A 19,594-nucleotide genomic window follows, 5' to 3' on the forward strand; every position below is an offset into this window, starting at 1 on the left:
GGTGCAAGGGCCCTGGGGCAGAAGGTGCAGCAGAAGCCAGCCTCGCTACAGCTGAGCAGGCACTGGCGTGGGCGAGGGTACCACGGGGGTGGGATGTGGGGTGGGGAAGGATGTGGGGCATGGGTGGGGTGGGGTATGAGGCGTGGGTGGGGAGCTGGGTCCTGGTCACCCAATCACCCGGGCTTGTGCTCTGAGCAAGAAGTACCTTGGGGAGCTCTTGGGGGTTCTGAGCGGGAGGGGGGGTAATCCAACAGGTTTAGACGCAGCCCTGTGCTGCTGTGTTGTGACAGGCTGGGGCAGGGCTGGAGGGGAGGCTAGAGACCGGGGTGGGGAAGGGGGCTGTGGCAATCACTGGAGAACAGGGCAGTTGTGGACCAGGAGGGTGGCTCCGACATGACTTTAACACAGAGCTGTTAGGATGGGCACAGACTGGATCTGGCGTGAGACTGGGGTGGGATGTCACCACCTGCCCAATGGTAGCAGCACCTGGAGAGCCACCAAAGGCTTCTGCCATCCAGGGGAGGACACACAGGTGTCCAGGCCAACAGGTTGGTCCTCTGTGTATGGCTCCTGAGCGCACCCAGGGGCTCTGCAGTGTCTGCAGATGTGGCTTGTGACCTCCCCTTACCCCCTGCCCAATGCTTTCTGGATGGAAGGGGAAAAATCAAGTTGCAAGGCCGTGAGAACTCAGGCCTGGATCCCGGATGGGGCCTCCCTGAGCTGGAGACCCATAGCAGCGGTGCTGCTATGCTCAGTTGAGACTGTGGCCACCAGGCCCTTGTAGCAGCCAGGAATCAACAAGATCAAATGCAGGGAGGAGATGCGGAGGACGCACCCGGGGTGAGCCCCACTCAGCCCCAGGCCCTGCTGGGGACCCCTGAGTGAGCCCCAGGCTAAGCTGTAAAACGGGAATAAGGCTGGGCGCGGTGGCTCACACCTGTGATCCCAGCACTTTGGGAGGTTGAGGCAGGTGGATCACCTGAGGTCAGGAGTTCAAGACCAGCCTGCATAACATGGTGAAACCCCGTCTCTACTAAAAATACAAAAATTAGCTGAGCGTGGTGGCACGTGCTGATAATCCCAGCTATTCGGGAGGCTGAGGCAGGAGAATCGCTTGAACCCAGGAGGCAGAGGTTGCAGTGAGCTGAGATCGCGCCACTGCACCCCAGCCTGGGCAACAGTGTGAGACTCGGTCTCAAAAAAAAAAAAAAAGGAATAAACTGAGAGCTCACCTCATGGTACTGTTGTGAACGTTAAATGCGGTAAGGTGTACATACTTAGTAGCACGGGCCTGGAATTCAGTAGGGATGCAGGGTTTGCTTTAAAAGGTGCAAATATATGTTGGTGTACATACGTATAGACACACAGAAATTGGGGAATTGATTTCTGCGTATCCGCTATCTTCTAAACACTTTTCAATGCTTTCCAAATATCCTTCACTAAGGAAGAATGTCTTTAATATTTAGAAAATAAAAGTGATTAAAACAATCAGTCCCATCCCTGGAGGGCCACGGGTCCTAGTGGGTAGCCCCTTGAGGCCTGCCCCAGGGCTGGAAGCAGCTCCAGGCATCTGTCTCTGGGATTCACGATTCTCAGGGGCTTGGGGTAGCTATGCTCACTGAGAGATCCTGCAGAGATTGTAAAGTCAGGCTTAGGAACCACCGGAACCCTGAGGCTGCTGAGCTCATGCCTTGGGTGTGGGAGGCACTCAGAACCCTCCTACCCCACCTCCTTCCCACAGTAGACTGCGGGGCGGGTTTGGAAGTGGCAGTGGTGGGGGGAGGGGGGTTGGGGTGTGGGACCTGGGACTGCATTTAGGTCTAGATGGGACTCTGTGGGGAGAGCCCAGAGTCCCTGCGGGGTTCCATACTCACCCCCATAGAAGGCAAGCCAGGCAGTGAGCTGTATGTGTGTGTGTGTGTGTGTGTTCTGGACGCAGAGCTGAGTAGAACCTAAAGTTGGGGTCAAGGGCCAGTCTGTGGCCAAGATCAAGGGCCTAGCTTGAGGTTGGGGTGACAAGAACCTGGCCAAGCTTCTGATGATTTGTCCAGGGAATGACCTTGGCTGACTGTGCCAGGAGGGGTTTCTGATCCCCAGAGCCCCAAAGGCGTTCTCTGGGATGCTGGTGGCCATCTCCTTCTCAACCCTTCTCCCAGCGCCCTCGCTCGGGACCACTGAGGTGGTATCACTCCATTCTCCTGCAAGGACCCTTGAGCGTGCTGTGGGAGTGAGGCTGGCTTAGCCTCTGAGGACCACTGCAGCCTGTCCTGACCTCAGGCCCCAGGTTAGGGGGCAGCTGAGGAGGGGTCTCTGGGTCCTTTCGGGTGTGTGGCCGGTTTTATTTCCGTGCCCTTGTTTTAAAACTGCACCTCTGTCCTCAGGAGCGTGGCCTTGGGCAGATGGAGAGCTGCGTGGCCGGTGCCGGAATGACTGTCAACGCCCCAGTGCGCCCGGATCACACCAGGCCTGAAGGCAGCACCAGGCCCAGTCCAGGCAGCTTGCAGTTCCCGGGCCGCAGGGACGGGCGCCGGAGCCCCGCAGATGTTCGCCCAAGGGCGCTCCTGTACCCGCGTCTTTCACGGCCCGCCTGAGCGTCCAGGGCGGCTGCGGATGCGCGCACTTCCCCCGCCCGGATCCCGGAGGCTGCACCGTGCGGCCGCGGCCGCCGCGGGCAGGGCGCGCGCCGTAGGCGGGGTAGGGAGGCCCGGGGGCGGGGTATGGGGGCCCGGGGGCTCTCCCGGGCTTAGCGAGTCCGGCCGAGGCCGGGGCCCGGGGAGGGCGGAGGGCGGCGCTCCAGGTCTTTTCCCGGCCCGGCCACCGATCCCCGTCCTCTGCGCCGCGGCGTCCGGCTCCCGCCGGGTGTCCCGCGCAGGGTAGACCGCCGGCAGCTCCGGAAGGACGACGCGCGAGGGGCGAGGAGCTGCCGCCTCCCCTCCCCCGCGCTCGGGGTTCCCCACGCCCCGCCGGCCCCCACTGGGGACCCTCCCGGACCCCGGACCCCAGCCCCGACCCCGGGAGCCCACCTGGCTGCCAGTGCGCGCGCGCGCGGCCGGCGCGCTGTCCCTTTAACGGCCCGCGGGCGCCTCCCCCGCCGCCGCCCCGCCCCCGCCGCGGTGCGGCCGCCGGTGCTGGGCGAGGTCGGAGAAAGTCCATGGGAGCCGGAGCGCCGGGACGCCAAGCACTTCCTGCCGCGGGCGGCGCGCCGCAGCTGCCCAGGCCGGACCGGGCCGGGCGCCCGCAGGTACCGCCAACTTGGCGCGCGCGGCCGCCCCCGGGTTACGCCGCCGGGCGGGGTCGTCCCGCGGGCCGGGCCCGCACTTCCCGCAAACTCCGCGGCCGCCTAACTTGGCGCGGGCCCCCTGCCGCAGTGCCGGCCGCGCGGGGCGGGTGCGGCCGAGTTCCGCGCCGGCCCGGGCGTGCGCGCGGGAACCGGCCTCGGGAGCCCGCGGAGGGGAGCCGGGCGGGGACGGGGGGTCCCGGCGGAGGCGCCCGCGACCCCGGGCCGGGACGCCGCGCCGCGCGTTCGGGGAGACCCCGGCTCCGGGCGTCCCGGGGCGCTCCCCGCCGCCTGCTGGGTTTCCCTGGATTTCTGGGGACCCGCGCGGCCTCCCCAGGGACCCGACTGGCCGATCCAGCCCTCCGGGTGGGGAAGCCCGGGCAGGACTGGCCCGGGGCCAGGGCGGAGGGACCCACCCCTCCCGGCGCATCTGCGCAGCTGCCTGGCCCTGCCGGGCCCGCGCCTCGCCCTCCCGGTCCAGGTGGGCCCGTTCGTGGGTCGTCACCGCCTCCCGCTCCTCCCCCACGCGGGCCCCAGCCTGGGGAGAAACTGGGGTCCGGCCGCAGGGGGAGGGGGCTCTGCCTCTTGCCAGCTTCTGTGCCTCTGCGGAGCTGAGGTCGGGGGCCCCAGCCCCTTCTCTAAGAAACTCAGCGGAGCCCGGGGCCCGCCGCGCACCCCGCACGGCCAGGGCGGACCGAGGCCTTCCGACGGAGTTTCCTGCTTCTCTTGCTGGGATCGTGTGGGGTCGGAGGTCAGAGGTCACCTCCCAGCCCCTCTGCCAGGCTCTGGGGGAAGTTTGGTCTTGGACTCTCGTCGTGGAGCCGCTTAAACCTGTGGGTCTGAAGGCCGCGAGGCCCGGTCCCTGGAGTTGGCCTCCCAGGCCGTTCCACTCCCTCCCCCAACCCCCGCGCGGGGCCTCCGGATTGGAGGTGTTTCACCCACGTGCTGGTGGGCCCGTCTCCCTGGGCCGCTGGGTGCCCTGAGCTGTGTTCTCTGCTGCGCGTTCCTTCCTGTGTGTGGCGGGGGTGCTGACCCGGGGGTGCCCAAGGCAGCCCGGACTCCCATCCCGTGGAGCTGCCTCCGGGAGCGCGTGCACCTTGGTGTTCCCCCCCGCCAGCGCGGCCGCACTCTCCTGCCAGAGTCCGTGGCCCTCCAGGGCGCCCCTTCTCACCCACCCCTCTTTTCGTCTGGCAGGCTCCTGACCTCCTTCCCTCCTGTTCTCCAGTGGGACACTCAGCTCAGCATTCTGCAGGGTGTTTTAGCCTGTAGCACCCCCCAGCAGGGGCGCCTAGAGTTAGGTCAAGGTTCAGGCAGCCCCCGCCCCACCCGCCACCTCTCAGCCACCCACCCCTTCTTCTCCCGGCCACCGTTGGAGCACCCCTCTGGTCCTCTGTGGGGCCTTTCCCAGCCCCTCCCTTCAAGAGGCCTCTTGGCATTTTCCCCTGGGGTCACTGTTGGGTGGTAGCTGGGCCAGAGTCCAAGGGGAGGAAATAAAAGGAGCTGCCACCCAAGGTGGTGGCCCCCTGTCCTTTCGGCAAAGCCACTTGGAATGGGCACAGAAAGTGGAACAAGATATCACTTGTCACTTCTTAGTGGCCAGGGATCCTTTCGCAGTGGTCACACCCAGGGCTCGATGGTGCTGGCCCTGGCCTGGCGGGAAGGCGGCCGCTGCGGCCGGGGAGCCACCCGGGAGATCTCATGCTGGGAGCAGTGGGAGCTGGGCTGCTACAGGCTGCGAGAACAGGCTCTGTTCTTTACCACCGGCTGCTGGAAGGGTGCGCAGGGCTTCTCTGCCCTGGGCAGGGGGCTAGTGGTGACTTTTAAAAAATTCTTCAATCCTCCCTTTGTTTTCCAATTAAAGCATGAGGCTGCATTATTCATGAAACAACAGTGACGATCTTGGTGCTGAGCGGTTCTTCCAGGCCTGCGCTCCTCTTGGCCTCTGCCTCCGGAGTCCTGCTTTCCTGGTTTGTGGGCAGTGTGGTCTCCCAGGCCCGAGGGATGGAATGGGGAACCAAGGTGTTGTCCTTTCCGGGATGTTGAGTTCCCAGGGTTCCACCCTGTGCCCCTTCCTCTGAGGTCTGTGCCTCTGACCTGTGTCCCTGGAACGCACAGGGCACCGAGTGCCCAGTGGCCCCAGCCACTGTCAGTGGGGCAGAGCCCATGTTCCTTCCTCAGCCAGCCCTGTCCTAGCCACCTCCACACACTGTCCCCAGGCTGCCTCTCTGCATCTCACAGCCCCTTGGGGTCACTCCATCCCCTTTGCAGGGTCACGCAGTGGGTTCCGAGATGCAGTTGGACTGTGGCCGGTGGGATGAGGGTCCGAGTCCACAGGGGGGCAGCAGGTGGCACCCCTTACCCCAGGATACACCAGCATGTTTCTCCGGAGAACCAAGGCCTTCTACAGACCCCAGTGTAACGAACACATTTGGGAACTTCACTATGGGGCCCCCTGATTCTGCTGCTCCTCCGGCCCAGTCCACCTTCACCTTGGTAGCACATGTCCCTGCCTCAGTGGCCCAGGCTGACCAGCCTCCCATTGTGGTTCTGAGGACAAGGTAGGCCACCTTCCACTTCAGGGTGACATTTCTGGCCTAGGCTGAGGAAACCTGGGGCTGGGCTTCCAGGCGTGGCTCGAAGGAGAAGCAAAGCCCTGTGGTGTGAGGCCGTGGAGCGCCCTCCAAGGCAGGAGAGAAGTAGCGCTAGCCCGTCTGGACGTTGGACCTGAGCCGCCGTCTGATGCATGTGGGCAGGTGCGGGAGTTTATGAGGTCTGACTGGGTCTGGTCTCACTGGGGGCTGATGAGGGGTCTTGGGAACCTGTGTAGAGCTGGCTCACTGGGGCCTCTCAGCCCATCTCCGGTCAGGCTCCGCGGCGGTGAGTGTCTGCAGACCCAGCTCCCTGGGTCCTGGGCCTTCCCCAAAGTGCCCTCTCCCCAGCATTTCGTTCCTTTCCTGGCACCCTCTCTGGGCACGCCCTTGGTCCTCCCAGAGGTGGGCAGTCGGGCTTTGGGTGGGGGAGCTTGGCCAGCGTTTCTCTACTCTTGTCTCCCCACTGGGCCCCAGTTCAGAGCTGTGTGTGGCCCCCACACCGGCCTCCCTGAGGCGCCCCCTAATCCCCAGGTGGATCTCGTTTCCCTTTCAGCCTGTCCAGAGTCACAGAGGAGATGTGACTGGAAGGTTGTTTGGGCCTTGGCTGTGGGGGCCGGGGAGCGAGGTTACCCAGGCCAGGGGCTGCTGCTCCACGCCTGCCCCCGCCTCTCTCACAGGGCAGGGATCCTGGTGACCTCTGTTTTTTTGTTTTTTGTTGTTTTTTTTTTTTTTTTTAAGCAAATCCTTGCTCTCACCAGTCCTGGCTCTTGGTGAGATGAGATCATTTGTAAAATATGCTTCCTGGCTGGCTGGGGCTCCTTACTGTGTCACCTGCAGCTGCCCATTTGCTGGGAGCCCCAGCTCCCTCAGCTGTGGCCTTCCTGCGTTTGCTGTTTACGGTTTGGGTTTTGGAAGCACACACCCTTGTATAGGGTCTCAGCAGAGCGCAGTGGGCGGGTGTGAAGGCATCTGTCTGGAAGTATTGGTTGCTTGTCATTTGGGGACATGAACTCCGGGACCGGCACTCACCCCTGTCCACACAGGGGATCAGGCTGGGAGCTAGTCTGAGTAGGGGAGGGCATTTGGGACCCTGACCCAGGGCTCCTGGGGCCCCACCACATCCCCAGTGTCTGCTTGCTGGGCCTGGGTCCTCACTGGAGCACTTGGCAGCCAGAACCCTGGGCTCAGGTCTCCTGGGAGAACGCCCAGCCCAGGCTGTGTGACCTTGAGTGAGGAACCCGTCCTCCCTGAGGCCATCCTGCTACAGAGTAGCATCCTCTGCCTCCTCCGAGGAGCTGGAGGCTGAATGTGGGCAGCCCGGCCTTTCCGCCTTCATGCCGGCTGGGGCTGGCCTGGGGGCTGTTGGGCCACTGAAGCCGCTGAATCCCATGTGAGGCTCATTACCCTTTAAGAGGAGGCCGCCATGGAGTCTCCCGGGAGAACGAGAGGCAGGCTTTTCTCCAGACGTTGTTTGCAGGGACCCACAGGGAGGAGAGGCTGGCTCCGGGTCTCTCTAAAGGAATCTCCCCTCCCCCAGTGCGGGGCCCTGGCATCCAGGAGGGCACAGGGCCATGGATGGCCGCGAGCTCCTGGGCCCGCCCAGCTCCTGCCCCTGTGCCTGGGAAGCAGGCAGGGCTGGGGGCGGGGAACAAAGGGGCCTGAAAGTGCCCATATATAGTCACTGGGGTGAACGGCAAGCCATGCTGCAGGGATGTCTCCCAAGCCCAGGGCTGGCCGGCCCCAGCTCAGCCACCGGGGCCCCAAGGGCAGCCCGGCCCTGGGCTGGGGGTGGCCTCCCTGGTAGTCTGTGAAGGGGTAGAGCATCAGCCTCCGCATAGTCAGGCCTCAAGAAATGTTTGTTGATTGAAAATAAAAATCCCCCCAGCCCTCCATAGTCAGGCTTGAGGACATTTCAGGAGCTGATGTTGGAATCTGGAGGCTGGAATCCGGGCTGTGCTGTTGGCCAGAGCTGCCTGGGGTCCCTCACGGAGGGCATTGGGAGCTGGGTGCCTGCTGAGAGGAGACTTGCTAGCAACCCAGCCCCCACCCCACAAAATGCTAGTGCCCCCCTGTTTACAGTGACACTTTAGATGCTCCCTCCCCACCCCTACTGTCCTGGGGCCTCCTCCCAGTGTGCTGGTGTTTTCTGGAGGAGTTACCTTCTCACTCCTGGGCACTGCCTGGAGTCAGGGGGCAGCTGTGGGCCTTCCTTGGTTCTTCTGGGGCGGTCTTGGAGGGAGTCAGCGTTGGCCCTGCCTTTGGATCGGAGCAGAAGGAAGTTGTCCCACATCTTCCTCCTCCTAGGGACCCCTGAGGCATCCCCTCTGGCCAGGGCCCCCACCCAGGCCCTGGGCATCTGCCTCGGGGGCTGTGCCTGTCTCCCTTCTACCACCCAGTTGGTGTCTGTGCCAAGAAAGGGGAAGTACCATCTTTGCTGAATTCTTGACTTTTGTGCTGTTAAAAAATCAGCTTTAACAGAGTTTTGCTCATTTAATTTCATTTCCATTGCACAGCTAAGCGCCTGTGTTAAATGTTGTATATTGATACTTTTTGTTGTTGTCAGCAGTTTATTCTTGTTTTTTTTTTTTTTTGGATATAAAGCCATTAGGGTGAGAGAAGATTAAAAAGATACATTACAATTAAAATGTTAATGAAATCCGTATCACACAACTTTTGAAACCCTTTAGGCATTAATCTTGCCTGTGTCATGTCCATTAACTTTGGCTATTCTTATTCCACACTGACCCCTGCTGAGAGATTTGTGCTATAATTGGATTTTTTTTTTAATAAAAAAGGAAAAAAAAAAAGCTTTTAAGAAAATAGAGGTTGAGTGGTCGGCCGTGGCTCCTAAATGAAGAGGGAAAGTAGAAGAACATGACTCGCTCTGTTGGGGCTGGGGTCCCCCGTTCTGAATGGGGACAGGGGTCACCCAGGGCCTCCCCCAACTGTGGATGTGCCAAGTGGTGTAGAGGTACATGAGTTGGGGGAGCCTCAGAGGAGGGAGGGCACCCCGAGGCTGGGTTCACCTTCTTGGGGAGAGGCCCCCAGCGCTGGGGGAGGGGCTAACAGGAGCCCCCCACCAGGTGGGGTTGTGGGGGGTGACATGGAGGCTCAGGCAGAGCAGAACCTGAAGGGCCTTGAGTTCACTGAAGTCTGTACCCCCTACCCTTCGCCTGGAAGTCAGGCCTTCGCGGGTGCTAGATTTCTAGCAAGGGGGGTGGCTATGGGGAGGGGGAGCCCCCTTGTCTCCCTCCTAGGGCCGTGGGGACCTCAGGAAGACGTGGCCCGTGGGTCCTCCTTTGAGGCCCTGGGCCCTGGCCAGAGCCTGGCTCAGATCTGGGTGGGGTCCCCAGCTGGGAGGGTCCCCTGGCAGGGGGAGGCTCTGGGTGGGGGCCCGGGGGTAGCCTGTGGCTGCCGCCCCGCTGGTTCTCCCGGGCTGCAGTGCTGCAAACGTAACCGCGTAACCGAAAGCTGGTCAGGTGGTTGGCAGCGGGGCTGCAACAGACAGATTTCGTGTCTGTGTGTTTTTGCAACACCTTTCTATAAAGGGAAACATAATTTAAAATATGATTACTTAGTGTTGTAACAGCCGCCTCAGCCGCTCCACGCGATGCCGAGATCATTATCAGAGGCTGATATTAACTTGCAAAGAATATTATGCAAATTGCCTGCTGTCTCCTCCGGGAAACCTTCCCCCAGGATGCCGGGGGCTGGGCTGGCTCCCCTCGGGGCTTGGGGTAGGTCCCTTTGTGGGACAGCCCAGCCCTTGTCCTTTCTGCCCATCCCGCCCTCCACGCCCAGGCCTGAGCCCTCATCTGTGGCGAGGGGACCCTAGGAGGCATGAAGCAGTGGGTCAGGAAAGACCAAGTCCTTTGCCTCCCTGTGTCTCAGTGACCCCAGACCACGATGCCTCCTGGCCGGCTGGGTGGGGGCCTCAACGAGGCCATCGTGGTTGGGATGGCAGTGAAGCCCCTGCTGATGGTTAACCATGGCTGACTGCGGTGGTCACCGGACCTGGGTCCTCACGAGCCCCAAGTGCCCCCGAGAAAGAGTCCCTGGCCACGGACTGGGCCATCTCCATGCGCAGTGGCTCGTCCTGCCGACTGACCACTGTGGCTTTGCAGCTTCCAGGGGCTCAGGGGCAGCTACCGGGAAAGATGTGGACGGTGGCTTGGATCCAGCATTGCTGTGTGGACTCAAACTTGTGCCCTAGGGGAGAGAGGCAGGGAGTGGGGTCTGAGGGTCCCTCCCACCCTGCTGAGTACAGTGTGTCCCCTGCCCCCGTCATCCCTTCCATCTGGGCCTGAGGTGGGCAGTGGTACAGTTCCCAGATTGAAGATTCTCCCCAGAGGCTCCGTCCCACTGGAAGGGAGTCGGACAGAGCACGTTTAGAGCAAAATTCCGCTGACCCTGCACAGCCAAGGGGCTGCTGATGCTCTCTCTGAACCAGTGTCCACCTGGAGACCGTACAAGCCCGACAGTCCCCGAATACTGCTGACCTCCGTGCATGAGATGACAGCCACTGGGGGTGCCCATCTTCCAGGTCACCTCTGGAACTTCTCAGCAGAGTCCCCAGGTCACCTCCCGGAACTTCCCAGCAGAGTCCCCAGGTCACCTCCCGGAACTTCCCAGCAGAGTCCCCGGGGTGGGAAACTGGGCCTGCCTGGGCCATGGCCGGCCTTGGGCAGCAGACGAGGGACGGGGAGGGCTTGCCCTCCCTCGAGCAGCTCAGACTGGGGAGGACAGGGCGCTTGGGGCCTCGTTGGGGATCTTGCCGGTGCCATCCTGGGCTGTCCTCAGCTGAGCAGCCACTTCCAGGGTTGGAGAGCAAGTGTTCTCTTGGGATTCGAGCCTCATTTCCCCCCGTGCTGCGGTGGAAGCTGGGCAAACACCATGGCCTCCCTGGGTCTCAGTTTTCCCGCTGTGAGCTCCGAATGGGGTACTGTACCCTGCTTTCTGGTCACCAGGAAGGTCTAGGGCCAGCCCAAGGCAGACCCAGAGAGGGCTCCCAGGCGGCCCCAGAAGCTGCGGGGCCCTTCCCCAGCCGGGCCCTGCGAGGACTGGCTCTGTCGCCCTCCCTTCCAGTGGGGCTGGCCCGACCCCTGCGAATGCCGCTCTGGGGGTCCCCGTGGGAGTCTGCCAGCTCCAGGAGGGCAGGGTGTCTATTTGCAGCTGTGCAGGTGACAGGCCAGGAGGAGGGAAGGGGCTTTTCCAGCACCCTGGGGTGTGTTGGAGGGGGGCAGGGTATCCATCTCCTGGGGCCACCACGACACAGCCCACAGGTTTGGTGGCAGGAAGCCTCAGAGAGTGCTCCTGTCCCAGTTCTGCAGGCCTGGAGTTGACACTCTGTGCATCTTCAGGGCTGGTTCCTCCAGAGGCTTTGAGGGAGACTTTGTCACACGCCGCCCTCCAGCTCCCAAGGCTGCCACTGTCCTGGGCCTTTCTTGGCATGTGGGATCATGGGCCCAGTCTCTGCCTCTGTCCTCACACGGCCACCTTCCTTCTGTGCATCTGTGTCCAAACTTCTCCCTTCTGTAAGGATGCGTGTTAGGGTCCACCCTAAATCCGGGATATCTCATCTTACCTTTCACTAATGATATCTGTAAAGACTCTGTTTCCAAATAAGGCCGCGTTCAAAGGGTCAGGTAGATGTGAACCCCCGGTGTGGTGTGGGAGGGGCAGAAAGCCTTTAGTGCGTAGAGGGCACTGGGGAGCTGGCTCTGCACTTGCCCAGGACAGTGGGAGGAGCCAGGCACAGACAGCAGCCGCTGCTGGGATGGCACCTGGACCGGCATGAAACCAGTGCAGCTGGCCAGCTCCAGGCCCAAGCTGAGCGGGGGTCGTGGGAGGGAAACGGGGCCACTGGTCGGGGAGGGTTTTCCTAGGAGTCGGCGTTGTCATCTGCGGTTATGTAAGTTTGGGAACAGGATTCGTGTTAATTATTGTAACCCAGTTTAGGCGGTGAGTCCATGTCATAGGAAGTGGCCTGGAAATGACAGCGTGTGGGTCACAGTGGAGCCCGGGGTGGGACCGTGGCTGGGTGCTGGCAGGCAGACGGCTGTCGGGAAGTTGGGGGCATGCGACGTCCCTGGGGCCCACACCAAGCCAGACCTCAGGGAAGCCCAGCCGCTCGCAGACCTGGGACCTCAAGAGCCAGGCCCGGTGCCATCCAGACCAGCAGCTGCCCCAGGGCTCAGCCCTAGGCCTCACCAGGCTCCTGATGATGCAGGAAAACAGAGGCACCCCCACCCCCCAAACCCCTCCCAGCTCTGAGTGGGAGGCTTCGGGGGGCATGTGCCCTTCATCCTGTCCCCAGCTGCACGGTGTGGGGGTTCTCTCACAGGAAGGCAGGCACTGCGCTTTGCTGCTCTGAAGGCCCATGGAGGGTCCTGGCCACATTCAGGGAGTGGCTTCGGAAGGTTTTTAGAATGTCCAACAAGGGTCCCCAGGGGTGACTTGGTTTTCTCCAGCCTGAGGTGAAGGGCCTGGAGGCGGCTCCTGCCCGTCGGAGCTGCCCTGCGTGGCGCCCGGACTCCGGGCTCTGCCAACCCCTCCCATCGGAGCTGCCCTGCGCGGTGCCCAGTCTCTGGGCTCTGCCAACCCCTCCCATCAGAGCCGTTCTGTGCAGTGCCCAGCCTCCGGGCTCTGCCAGCCCCTCCCATTGGAGCTGCCCTGCACGGCGCCCGGCCTCTGGGCTCTGCCAACCCCTTGTTTCCACAGTGAGTTCAGGATTGTGGAGGGACCTACCCCACCTGGCTACCCAGCATTGGCAGGTGGGGACTTTGCTTCAGATGTTTAAGAAAAAAGGTAAAAGATAAAGTAATTAAACCTACAGAAAAATGTCAAGTATTATACAAAGAACATTTTCCCGAATGATTTGAGAGTAAACCTCCCCTGCATACCTGTGTGTCTTGTTCCAGTGTGGGCAGAGGGCTGCCCGCCACCCGCCTGTACCCACCCCCTGGCAGCCGCCTCCCAGGCCCCTCCTGGCCTTACACCAGCAGATCCAGTGCAGACCCCTCAGTACAGTTACTTGTTGAGTCTCTTTAAATTTAATTAAAAACTTTTTTTTTTTTTTTGAGAGTCTTGCTCTGTCGCCCAGGCTGGAGTGCGGTGGTGCGATCGCAGCCTCAAACTCGGGCTCAGGTGATCTCCCCACCTCAGCCTCTGGAGTAGCTGGGACTATAGGTGTGGATCCCCACACATGGCTGATTTAAAAAAAATTTTGTGCACCACCACATCTGGCTAATTAAAAAAATTTTTTTGGGTCGGGCACAGTGGTTCACACCTGTAATCCCAGCTACATAGGAGGCTGAGGCACAAGAATCACTTGAACCCTGGAGGCGGAGGTTGCAGTGAGCTGAGATGGCACCACTGCACTCCAGCCTGGGCGACAAGAGCGAAACTCAGTCTCGCAAAAAAAAAAAAAAAAATTGTAGAAATGGAGTCTTCCTATGTTGCCCAGGCTATAAATTCAAATTTTAAAAACTTTCTGATTAATTATACATAAAATTTACCGTTTTAGCTTTTTCAGTGGAATGAAGCATGCACATTTTTGTGCTGCCCTCAGCACCATCTCTAGAACTGTTTTATCTGCCCAAACTGAACCCCTTTCCCCATTAGACACAAACTCCCCATCCTTGCCCCAGCCCCTGGCAGGCACCTTTCTACTTCCTGTCTCTGTGGGCCTGCTTCCGGGACTGCATGTGAGTGGAGTCCCACAGGGGGTGTCCTCGTGTGACTGGCTCATTTGCTCCGCACCCTGTCCCCACGGCTCCTCCGGGTTGCAGGGAGTGGCGGAGCCCGTCCCTTCTCCAGGCTGCGTGATGTATGTGTGTGTGTGCGCCCGCCGCCATTTCCTTTGACTGTCACCCATTGGCGGACCCTGGGGCCACTTGCCTCTTGGCTGTCTGGTGCTGCCGCTGTGGACGTGGCGTGCGCGTCTGTTTGAGTCTTGCTGTGTCTCTAGGCTCTTCCAGCCTGGTGTATTCTGTGGCCTTTCCATGGCCTTCGTGACCCTGACTCCGGGGTCTGGGCCAGTTTGACAGATTTGATAGATGGACCCTCGAGGTGGGTTTGTTGGTGGCCTCCTGGTGATTGGCGTCTTGGGCAGGGACGTCAGAGATACCGCCTTCTTGGACGTTGCCCCACCAGCTGGAGACCGGACATTGCGTAGGAAGTGTCTGTGTGATGGATGAGTCTCGGAAGCAACCCTCCAGCAACCCGCCTTTGGTGAAGGCCCCAGGTGTGCATGGGGACAGGGCTGGACACAGGAGGGGCTGGGGCATGCAGCAGGGGAGGGGTTGGCTACCCAGGACCAGGTCTGGGTGTGGAGGTCTTTGACCTGGGAGCGGGGAGGCTGCAGGTTAGTGAGTGGGTGTTGAGGGTCTCATCGGAACCCACTGCTCCTGGAAAGAGGGGTCCCCTCCTGGCTGGATCCATGTCCCTCAGTTGTCCCTGGAGCCACTGAGTGAGGGACACCCTCAGCGAGCACCACCTTCCCCACCTCCCCGCTCTTCCTCAGGCTGTGGGGCTGTAGAGGAACTAGGAGATGGGGTTGTGGCCAGGTCTTGGGTCTCCCTACCCAGTGATGCGGGAGAAGTTGGGGTGAGGCGGAGAGGCTTTCTCAGCTTTGACTGCATCTGTCTCTGGGCCCCAGAGCTGCCTGGGCCAGCCAGGTTCTTGGTGGACATCATCTGTCTGAGAAGATCTGCCCTCAACCCAGCCAGGCCGGGGGTCCCCTCAGCAGCGGTCGAGGTGAATGTCGTGGGCGGCCGGAACGTGGCACCACTAACAGGTGGAGGGGTGGGGAGGCCTGAAACAGCAGGAATTTCTTCTTGCACAGCGGTGGAGGCCAGAAGCCCCAGGCCACAGTGTCTCGGGGCCCCCGCCTGCCTCCGCAGCGTGGTGCCGGCCGCCTGTGGTGCCCTGGGCTCATGCTCGTCTTGTGCCAGTCTCAGCCTGGCCTCTGCACGGCGCTCTTCACAGGTGTCCGCGTTTTCCCTTCTCAGAAGACACCTCTGGACCTGCCCTAAATCTGGGAAGCTCTCATGTGAACTTGATCTTACATCTGCAAAGACCCTAGTTCCAAATACAGTCACATTCGAGTTTGGGGTGCATGTGGATTTTGGAGAGATGCTATTCCTAGTACAGGGGTGAAGGCCAAAGTGCCCACCTGCCCCACTCCCTCTTCTCTGTGGCTGCCTCCCCTGCAACCCAGCCTGGGAAGGAAGGGAGGGCGGTGCTGCCTCCCTGAGCAAGAAGATGACGTCCGCGTGCCTAGGCTCAGGTTGGGGTGAAGCGTTGACCATGGCTGGACTCAGGAGAGCAGCTCCCCAGGGGCTCTGACCCCCACCAGCTCCCCTGAGCCCTGTGGCCACTGGCTCTTCTGCTGGGAGCGTGTGATGCCCACAGCCTCCGCTCCAGCAGGGTGGCCCCGTTTCTGGCATCGAGGAAGAGGGCCCTCAGGTTTCTGTTGCAGTGCCAGAAAGGTTCTGCCGTGTGAAGTGCTCGGTCGTCAGGAGATCAATCTGGTCGCTTTCATGTGAGTGTAGATGTCTAATGGGGCAGAAGTTATGACAGCCGTAAAACACGGCATCTTCCCCCTCGCCCTGATATCTGGCAGGAGTGAGGCAGGCAGCACAAAATCCTAGGCGTAGAGAGGGCCATGCACGGTGGGAAATGAGCAGAAATACACTCAGCTGCTTATGGAAGATGGCGTCTGTCTTTCCTTCTGGGGAGAAGGAGGGCAGTCAACACCCAGAGAACGGGGCGTCCGTGGGATCCGCTGGCCAAGAGCCAGCCCCACCCGCCGGGGGGAGGGGGCCGTGATCTGATGGTGCACACGCTGGATTGAGGGCTGCGCCCCTGTTGGGGTTGGGTGCTGGCAGGAGGGGTGCTTCTTGGGAGGCAGGTCCGTGGAGGCAGCGCGGGCCTGGCGGGTGGAGGGTCTCCATCAGCTCAGCAGCACCTGCTAAGACGCGTCGGCTCTACCTGGTTTTGTTTGTCGGGCTCCGAGGGCCAGACCCAGTGCTTCATGGATGGTGACCCCGTTGAGATGAGGGCCACTGTCAGCTCCGCCCTGCACACACCTGCCCAGACCTCTCACAGGTGAGGGCCACCATCAGCTCGGCCCTGTGCACACCTGCCCAGACCTCTCACAGGCATGGTGGGGAGGCAGGTGAACTTGAGCATCCCGGAGGCCCATCCGCCGGCTCAGCACGTGGCACAGGCGGGGCAGAGCCCGGACTTGGCCTTGGGGTGGCCTCTGCTTCCCAAGCCTGTGTGGGACCTGAGGCTCCCCGCCCCCTTCCGTCAGGCCGTGGCGTGGCCACACCGATGGTCCTGAGGGTGAAGACCCTGGGGAGACGGGCAGAGGGGGCATCCCTCAGCCCCACCTCTCCCTTCTGCTGGGAGTCCTGGGCGGTCACCTGCTTCAGTGATGAGCTGACCCAGGGCCCCGGCAGGTCGTGTTCAGGTGGAGAGTCTTTGGAGAATGGCTGGTGCCCCCATTTTGTGAAAGGAGAAATGGGCCCAGGGAGGTTGGAGGCCCTGGCCAGGGCAGATCGGCCTTTGCTGCAGCCTGGCTCTCGCGTCAGCTCCACCCTGATCTCTGAGTTCTGCAGGAGCCCTGGGGTTTCGGGGTGCTGCTGTAGGTGGGCTGGACTGCGAGAAGCGGTGCAAAGACAGCAGGGGTCCGGTGGGCGGGGGTGGGGGCTGGCTGCCCTCCCCGCCTTGCCCTCAGCCTGGTGTTGCCTGGTTACCTGGGCCAGGTGCCATCCAGGTAGAGGGAGCTTGGTCAGGGGCCAGCTGCTGCCGCCACTTGGTGGGGATGGTGCCCCGGGGCCCAAGCCAGGAGGGGCTGTGTGTGTTCCTGGCCTGGGGGCCGCAGCTGCCCTCCCTGGGCCCTTGGGTTTTCCCAGAGGCTTCGGCTCATCCTCACTTTAAGTGTGCTTTCGTAATAATTACACCAAAACCCAGCAGCTGAGAGGCCTTTGCAGAGATTCGGCAGCTGTGATTACAGCCACTGATTTCCAAGAAACGTCACGAGGGAATTCTGTTACAGCCCGAGGTGGAAGCGGACGCCCGGCACCGCCTTCCTGGGCACCCCGCGCTCAGAGAGCAGGTCTGAGTGCTGAGTTCCCGGCTGGGAGGACGCGCGGAGGATGGGAACCATGGCTGTGAGCGGGCGGGGCTGGGCCATGGGGAGCCCAGCGGGTGGCCGGCTTCATCTTGGTTGGGGGAGTGTGGTGTGCAGGTCGTTCCGGTTACTCTACAGTTCAAGCCCAGGCATGCTGACCCCTGCCCTGTCCTGCGGAGCCCCCAGTGCCCGTCGGGCCTGAGTCCACCTGGCTCCTTCCCCTGGGTTTCCAGCGGCCTGGGCGGCTGGAGAGTCCCCGAGTGGCCACTGAGGGTCCCTTTGGTCTGGGCTTCCTCCTCTGGGAATGGTTTCCTGTGTTACGAGAATATGGGAAACGCGCGTTTCTTCTCCCCACAGCCGTTTGTGATCCGTGACCCTGGGCCCGTGGGGTTCTGGGATGAAAACTTCCTCCTCCATCACCTCTGTTAATCGGAATGTGCTTGGGGTGGGAGACAGTGGGAGGGGCTGCCACCTTGGGCCTGTCCCAGGCCTGTGTCCCCCCGACCTACTCGAGCGGCTGGGGCTTGGCACCCTAGCACGCAGGGGCGGCTCTGCTGGGGGCCTGATGCAGCTGGCTGGAGTTTGCGCCGGGCACAGGCCGGCCTGTGGTCGTCTGCCGTCTGCTCTCCCTGCATCCTCTGCAGTGACTCCGCTGGGGTCTGGGTGTGTGTCACGGCCCCCCGTCTCCACGTGTCTGGAGAGGAGGAGACCCCCAGCTAACCCACACTCCACGACCTCCAAATGAGATAAGCAAGAGCTCCGTGGAGTGTCCTTCCTGGGCTGATTCTGTGCAGTCTGTGGGGTGGGGGATGGTGTGCTGGCAGTAGCGTTGGAGTTTTTTTTTTTTGGAGCGGGGTAGTGGGGAGATGGAGTTTCGCTGTTGTTACCCAGGCTGCAGTGCAGTGGCACGATCTCAGCACACAACCTCTGCCTCCCAGGTTGAAGCAATTCTCCTGTCTCAGCCTCCGGAGTAGCTGGGATTGCAGGCGTGCGCCACCACGCCCAGCTAATTTTGTGTTTTTAATAGAGACGTTTTTAATACCCCACTGCAGTGGGCTGCTGGGCGGATTTTCCTAGAACCTGGGTTGGGTTTTGGATGCCCTGAGAGGTGGCATCCCATGTAGGGGCAGCGAAGGGGCCTGGGCTCAGAGAAGAAGAGCACAGAGATGGGTGCGGGGGCCCTGCTGGGATGAGGCTGTACAGGCTGGGGGTGCAGTACCGCTCTGGCACCATCCCTGGTGTGGCGTGGCTACAGGGCCCTGCTAGGAGGCCCTTGTGGTCAAACCGTTGGCTTTTGTGGGGCACAGTGGCATGGGCTTTGGCTGGCAGCCACGCCCGGGGTAGGGACTGTGTGTCTCTGCCAGCTGGGCCATGACTACAGTGGGTGGCCAAGGGCGTGGGCTATCAGGTCAGCCCCAGGCCTGGCCCAGGCAGCCCCATGGCCAGCAGAGCCCATCTGTAGCTCTCCAGGAGGGCCGTCTCTCCCTGGGGAACAGCTCCAAAAGCTTTCCCTGGGGAACAGGTGGCAGGGCTAGCGGCTTCTTCCACAGCCCGGCTGTGGCCTGGCCCCTGGGGCCTTGGGGTCCTGGAAAGTTGAGACTTCCCCGGCTGCTGCCTGTCCTGGTGGCCTGAAATCTTACAGGCTTCAAGATTTCGTAACTTTGCTATTCCTAGTCGCAGAATGGGTAGTGGGAGGCCTGAGACCCATCTGGCTTCTGCAGCCACGCTCCAGGGCTCGGGTGACCCTGGAGTGCATTCGGGGAGTGCTGGCCACGGCAGGGCCCCAGGAAGGAGCTCTGGGGGGCCTCTGGCCTCTCTTCTGCCCTCGGTTGAGGGCCAAGTGGCCTTTCCACTCAGTCAGCCTGTTCCTTCGTGTCATTCTCAGCAGGCCATGGGGTGCCCATGCCTGCGGGTGAGGAGGGGCTTGCTGCCCCACCTGCTGGCGTCCAGCCTGTACAGCCTGGGGCCTGTCTGGAGATCCTGGTTCCTTGGCTGCACCTGCAGGGCCCCCAGAGTCCACGCATTGGCTTCTGCAGTTGACATCCTGTGCTTGTAGGAGTGTCTCCTGCCTGGAAGCCAGAGGATGGCACCCCGTTCCATCAGGCCTGAAGGTGGCTGGGTGCCAGGCAGCCCTTCCTGGGTGTGGGACTCTGGGCAAGTGCCCTGCCTCTCCCTGGTCTCCCCCTCAGCTCAGAGAGTGCAGTTCCCACCCTGGGAGTATGTCTGCACCTTGCGGCCTCTTCAGCCCTTAGCCCTCTTGGCAAGAGCTCAAGCTTTCTCTTGTTAAGGACGGGACGCACAGACATACGTGAGTAGTTTTCAGGTTACGTGCCCTAAACTAATACCGCGTGCACTTAAAAAAAAAAAAAGAAGAAGCTATGATTGAAGTCAAATTAACATATTTACCTTCAGTGCTCCCTCGGGAACCGTTAGGGAATCGGAGAGGGGCGGCGGCGGCGCGGCATCATGCCGGCGACGGTGCCAAGGGCATCTGCTCCCCGCGGGGATGGGTGTGTGCTCCTGAGTTTGCCTTGGCTTCCCCTGCTTACCCACAGGGTCGCCTGGACAAGGGGCGAGAGGCCCTGC

The 19,594-nt window shown here is 61.6% G+C and overlaps 1 protein-coding gene across 1 annotated transcript in view; it reads left to right on the forward strand.

The window, feature by feature from the left end:
- Positions 1–3,086: 3,086 nt before the first annotated feature.
- Positions 3,087–19,594, forward strand: part of NACC2 (NACC family member 2) — an 89,209-nt gene continuing 72,701 nt past the window's right edge. The window contains exon 1 of the mRNA XM_034929499.3: positions 3,087–3,241. The gene's annotated coding sequence lies outside the window, so the exon portion shown is untranslated. The remainder of the gene's footprint in view (positions 3,242–19,594) is intronic.

The sequence above is a fragment of the Pan paniscus genome, chromosome 11 (genome assembly GCF_029289425.2).
Source record: "Pan paniscus chromosome 11, NHGRI_mPanPan1-v2.0_pri, whole genome shotgun sequence".
In the NCBI taxonomy this organism is placed as follows: Eukaryota; Metazoa; Chordata; class Mammalia; order Primates; family Hominidae; genus Pan; species Pan paniscus.